Source organism: Rana temporaria, chromosome 2 (genome assembly GCF_905171775.1).
Source record: "Rana temporaria chromosome 2, aRanTem1.1, whole genome shotgun sequence".
Taxonomy (NCBI): domain Eukaryota; kingdom Metazoa; phylum Chordata; class Amphibia; order Anura; family Ranidae; genus Rana; species Rana temporaria.
This window is the reverse complement of record NC_053490.1, coordinates 357,733,355-357,739,946: the sequence shown is the minus strand read 5'-3', so window position 1 is coordinate 357,739,946 and position 6,592 is coordinate 357,733,355.

The following is a 6,592-nucleotide window of genomic DNA, read 5'->3' as shown; positions in this document are numbered from 1 at the left end:
AGAGGTCCCGGACAGCGTAGGGAAGCAGGTGCTGGCTGGCAGACCCAATAGGCAGGTGAAGATGCAGGAAGCAGATGAGGCAGCAACAGCGGGGAAGGTGTATTGTAGTCCAGTGGGGACAAGTCCCAGCAGAGGGATCCGCTGATGGGTATTGGATCCGGAACTGGTGCGGAAGTTCAGCAGAGTCAAATCCAGGCAGAGTCGGCAACAGGCGGGCAGCAGAAGTACAGTGGGTCAGGCAGGAGAATGGTCAGGCGATCCGTAGTCAGGGCAGGCAGCAGGCAGGGAGAGACAGGTACAAGCCGGGTGATCAGGAATCAGGTATAACAGGAACAAGGGTACAAGGGTCACAGGGGGCGCTGTAGACAGGTCAGCAATGAGTGCAGGGGTCAGGATCCTTTTGAACCCGAGTTTGGCGCCAAAACGGCGTCCTCACGTGCACGCGCGCTGCCGCCGCTGGTGCGCGCGCCCGTGCGCATTACGGTGCGCGAGTGTGCCGCGATTGCGCCGCGATTGCGAGTGCGCACGCCCGCGCGCGCCAAAGTGCCGCTGCTGCCATCTAGTGGCCGAGATTGTTCATGACAGGAGGATTCTGACATGCTTGACACACTGGCTGACACTCAGGGAGCTGGTTTAGAAAGGGTAGCAACAAGCTACCATCAGATTGGCTGGGTAGATGGAGCAGTAGTGGGTCGAGCACCGTCACTGGGCGTCAGGCGTTGTCAGTCTGAAACAGGTTGATGTCAACCCCAGGGGCTGGTTTGTTGCGTTTGCAGACTGTGAGAGTGTAGTGGTTCGAAAGCGAGTCGGGTGGCGTCGGAGCAGTGTGTGACTGCCGGAGCCGCTGACTAAATTCACTAGGTTGTAGGGAACCGTAGAAGGCCTGGTAGATGGCTGTTTGGGTGACTAGTCTGGGCAAAGCCCTAAACAGGGAACGAGTAAGGATTTTAGACATGTCCCTAAAGAGGGGACTCTTGAAAGGTAGGCGCTTGCCACTGACTACAGGTTGGTGCTTCTGTATGCCCTGTAGGAGGGACTTGACTGCATGGGCTCGAGAATACTGACAGTTTACTGGGGTCCTGCAGGGACAGGAAATGCTGGATGCCATCTAGATATGGCGTGATAGTATTGAGAAATGGTCAGCTGCATGTGGCAATACGATATGAAGGCTAGGATGTGTCCAACGTTGCCTATTGCTGCTCCGGGGCAAGGGGCCAAAAATTTGCGATTAGTGTTCCAAGCAGTGCGATAGGCCTTCAGTGTGTTGCGTGCCAAAGAGTGGTTAATAAGTTGGATTGCGTTGGTGAGATGTGACTTCAGTCCATCGTCAGCAATGTCCATGGTGGGACAGGGATAGTTGTTGGGTCGGCTCCAGGCTCTTGCTGGAAAAAACATCCATTCCAAGGTTGGAATAGGAAAGCGCATCAGCTGCTTTTTGCATTTGCCTGGAAAAGGTCTACTTAAGATATTAACTGGTGACGGAGTGACAGCTGCGCGAGCCTGCGCAGGAAGTGATGGGGAGTGATTTAGATCTACCTTAATTGATGTCGGCTGTGGCCTGATTGTCTGTGGTGAAGAACAGTGTCTGTCCTGTTCAAGTGTGGTCCCAGACCTGGGCAGCTGCCACGATGGGGTGCAGCACGAGGTGTGATGAAGACTGGGTGAAGCAAAAATTTAAGAGAATTTCTGGGGGCCAAGTTTTGGAGAACCAGTGGCGGCCTAAAAATGGCTGCAAAAGCCTTTGGTGGCTCGGCTGACACTGCGGGGATGAAGATTGAAATGCTGTTCTATCAGGTGGGGAAGTTGTCCCACATAGCTAAGTCTGCTACTGATGCTTGGTCTAGTTTGAGAACTTGGACTGGATCTTGCATTGGTGTGAGAAAATCAAGACAATACACAGGTGCTCAACAAGACGATATACATGCACTCGCAGGCCAACGTGCACTCGCAGGCCAACGTGCACTCGCTGGTGCTGGATGAAAACCTGAACTAACCGCAGGGAAAAAACACAGAGAAAAGATGAGTGGCCCGCGTGCCACTGAAGATGAATGGCCAACTGGGTGCCACTGTGTGTTTGTGTGGCTGATTGTTTGTCACTGAGGTGTGTTTGCAAGTTTAGTTTGTATTCGGGTTTGCACGTAGGTGCCTGCCGCAAAGTGTTTTATACTACTGCAGACAATATTGTGCGGTTGCAAGGGTGTCAGTGAGTGTCAGGTTGCTGGGACGATATAGTGTGGTTGCAGGGGCCTTGAGTATGAAGGTTTGTTTTGAGACGGCATTGCGTGTTTGTAAGGGTCTCAGTCTGGTTTTCTGAGACGATATTGCGTGGTTGCAAAGGTCGCGATGATTATGAGGTTTGTTTTGAGATGGCATTGTGTGGTTGCCACGACTTTGTATGGCTGCAAAGGTCTGAACGGGTGTCAGGTTGCTGAGATGAGATTGTGTGGTTGCAAAGGTCTAGACGTGTGTGAGGTAGCTGAGATGATATTACATTTAGCAAGGGTCTCAAATGAGTGTCAAGTTGCTGAGACAATATTCCCCTTTATTTTTATTTTTTATGAAAACGACTGTGAATGAAACGCTGGTAAACACGAGTTACCGCATCTGGCAGTGTTTACAAGCTGTTACAGGCATTGGCGTTTCGAATGCGTTTCGAATGCCTCTGAACATCCGTCTGAACCCATTTTTTTTTTTTACCAACAGCAGTGTACATGAGGCCAAAGATGATTTGTCTGGCTGCAAGGGTCTCAATGAATTGCTGGGTTGCTGGGGCGAGACTGCATGGTCACAAAGGTCTTTGACGAGTGGGAGGTTGCTCAAGACAGTATTGCCTGGTTGCAAGGGTCTCGATGAGTGTGGCGCTGCTGAGACGGTATTGCGTTTGCAAGGGTCTGAGCTATGGTGTAAGGCTGCTGAGATGGTATTGCATGGTTGCAAGAGTCTCGATGAGTGTGGGGCTGCTGAGACGGTATTGCGTTTGCAAGGGTCTGAACTATGGTGTAAGGCTGCTGAGACGGTATTGCGTGGTTGCAAGGGTCTCGATGAGTGTGGGGCTGCTGAGACGGTATTGCGTTTGCAAGGGTCTCAACAATGGTGTGAGGCTGCTGAGATGGTATTGCGTGATTGCAAGAGTTTTGATGAGTGTAGGGCTGCTGAGACGGTATTGCGTTTGCAAGGGTCTCAACAATGGTGTGAGGCTGCTGAGACGATTTTGCATGGTTGCAATGGTCTCAACAGGTGTCAGGTTGCTGGGCCGAGATTGTGTGGTGACAATTTTTTTTTTTTTGCACTTTTTATATTCCTTCTTGCGTTTTTTTGCTTTTTTTTTTTTTTTTTGTAAGGGTCATGTGTTGCAAGGGTCTTAACAAGGGTGTCAGGCTGCTGATACAATTTTGTGTGCTTGCAAGAGTCTCCATGACACTCATGGAGACTCTTGCAAGCACACAAAATTGTCTCAGCAGCCTGACACCCTTGTGTTGGGGGCTGCTGAGATGGTATTGCATTTGCAAGGGTCTCAACAAGGGTGTCAGGCTGCAGAGACAAATTTTGCGTGCTTTCCAAGAGTCTCCATGAGTGTGGGGCTGCTGAGATGGTATTGCGTTTGCAAGGGTCTTAACAAGGGTGTCAGGCTGCTGAGACAATTGTGTGCTTGCAAGAGTCTCCATGAGTGTGGGGCTGCTGAGACGGTATTGCGTTTGCAAGAGTCTTAACAAGGGTGTCAGGCTGCTGAGATAATTTTGTATGCTTGCAAGAGTCTCCATGAGTGTGGGGCTGCTAAAACAGTATTGCGTTTGCAAGGGTCTCAACAAGGGTGTCAGGCTGCGGAGACGAATTTTGCGTCGTTGCAATGGTCTCAACAGGTGTCAGGTTGCGGGGCTGAGATTGTGTGGTGGCATTTTTTTTTTTCTGCACTTTTATTTCTTTTTGCGGTTTTTTTTTTATAATAATTTTTTTTTTTTTTTTGTAAGGGTCATGTGTTGCAAGGGTCTTAACAAGGGTGTCAGGCTGCTGAGACGATTTTGTGTGGTTGCAAGAGTCTCGATGAGTGTGGGGCTGCTGAGACGGTATTGCGTTTGCAAGGGTCTCAACAAGGGTGTCAGGCTGTGGAGACGAATTTTGCATCGTTGCAACGGTCTCAACAGGTGTCAGGTTGCTGGACTGAGATTACGTGGCGGCAATTTTTTTTTTTTTTTTGCGTTTTATATATTTTTTTCCTTTTTCCGTTTTTTTTTTTTTTTTTGCATTTTGTAAGGGTCATGTGTTGCAAGGGTCTCAGCAAGGGTATCAGACTGCTGAGATGATTTGCATGGTTGCAAGGTCTCAATCAATAAGAATTGGGTTACTGAGAAAGGATAGAAACACCTGGTTTGTTTGTACCTTAACCACTTCCATACCAGGTACTTACGCAGCTTCCCGCCCAAGCCAATTTTCAGCTTTCAGCACTGTCGCACTTTGAATGGCAATTGCGCGGTCATGCTACACTGTACCCAAACAAAATTGGCGTCCTTTTTTCCCCACAAATAGAGCTTTCTTTTGGTGGTATTTGATCACCTCTGCGATTTTTTTTTTTTTTGCGCAACAACTAAAAAAAGGCTGAAAATTTGGAAAAAAAAATACGTTTTTATTTTTTTCTGTTAATTTTTTTGTAAATAAGTTTTCTCTTTCAATTACGGGCACTGATATGGCGGCACTAATGGGCACCGATGAGATGGCACTGATGGACATCGATGAGGTAGTACTGACGGGCACAGATGAGGTGGCACTGATTGGCGGCGCTGGTATGCGACACTGATGGGCACACATAGGCGGCACTGATGGGCACACATAGGCGGCACTGATGGGCACACATAGGCGGCACTGATGGGCACACATAGGCGGCACTGATGGGCACACATAGGCGGCACTGATGGGCACTCATGGGCGGCACTGGGCACTCATAGGCGGCACAGATGGGCACTCATGGGCGGCACTGATGGATACTTATGGGTGGCACAGATGGGCACTGCTAGGTGGGCACTGGGCATGGATGGGCACTGTGGGGTGGCACTGATGGACACTGGGGTGGCGCTGATGGACACTGGGGTGGCGCTGATGGACACTGGGGTGGCGCTGATGGACACTGGGGTGGCAGCACTGATTGTTGCCAGTCAGTGCCCATTTGTGGGCACTGACTGGCATCTTTTTTCTTTATGTTTTTTTTTTTATTTATTTTTTAGACTTTTTTTTTTTTCTGGCTTTTTTTTTTTTTGCCCACCCTGGTGCTCCAGGGTGGGCATCCCTGGTGGTCCAGTGTGGCGATCCGAGGGGGGGCTGCGCTGATAAACAATCAGCGCGAACCCCCCCTGTCAGGAGAGCCGCCGATCGGCTATCCTCTACTCGCGTCTGTCAGGCGGCTCTTCCTGTTTACATCGTGATCAGCCGTGGTTGGACACGGCTGATCACGTGGTAAAGAGTCTCCGCCGGAGGCTCTTTACCGAGATCGGAGATGCAGGGTGTCAGACTGACACCCCGCATCACCGATCGCCGCGATGCGCGCCCCCACGGGCGCGCGCGGCATGAAATCCTGCAGGACATTCTAGAACGTCCTGTCAGGATTTCATAACCACTTCCCGGACGTAAATCGGCCATAGGCCGGGCGGGAATTGCTTAAGCAAGCAGTATAAGGTAGAAGGACAACGCCTGTTTGAATCGTAGGTTCCGCAGGGGCCACTAATGAACGATATGGGAGACAACGAATGGTAGCAAACTGATAAGACATAAAGAATGTAATAACAAATCTTACTTGCGACAGTGGGCCATGAGAGTGAGTTTGCGGCGGACTGTGGCTGGAGTGAAACATGTCGGGAACGTGTAGCGTGATGCCGGGTGTAGAAAATAGAACACGAGAAGTGCGTATCAATGCTTTGTAAGCTCCACTGCGGGAACCAAACATATGGTACAGGTGATACCATGAGTGGCCACGAATTTGACATGACAAACAAGCTAACGAATCCTACCTGGGACAGTGAACGTGCGACTGGGTTTGCTTTGGACTGGAGTGGATGTGCAACACATCCCAAGAGTGTGGTGTGGTGCCATGCATGACACACAGGCAATAACTTTGGTAAATAAGGTTTGAATACAAGAAAGGGCTGGGACAGCCGAACTCCAAAAAAACTTCTCCTTTTATTAAAAATGGATCACAAAATACATGCCACGGGCAAAAACAGAACAAAAAACCTGACGCGTTTCGCACTGTATCTCAGTGCTTATTTATAGCTATGAATAAGCACTGAGAAACAGTGCGAAACGCGTCAGTGTTTTGTTCTGTTTTTGCCCGTGGCATGTATTTTGTGATCCATTTTTAATAAAAGGAGAAGTTTTTTTGGAGTGCGGCTGTCCCAGCCCTTTCTTGTATTCAAACCTGCATCCTGATTGCATTGCCTGCACCCTAGGTTCGGACCATAGGAACCTGATCATCTGGTTCTCTTTGAGCGGTTACCCTTTCTCTAACTTTGGTAAATAAATGAGAGAGAAGAGCCGTGTACAAGCAATTCGTAAGTTCCGCTGCGGGAACTAAAACACACGACATGGGGGAAACAATGAATGACAA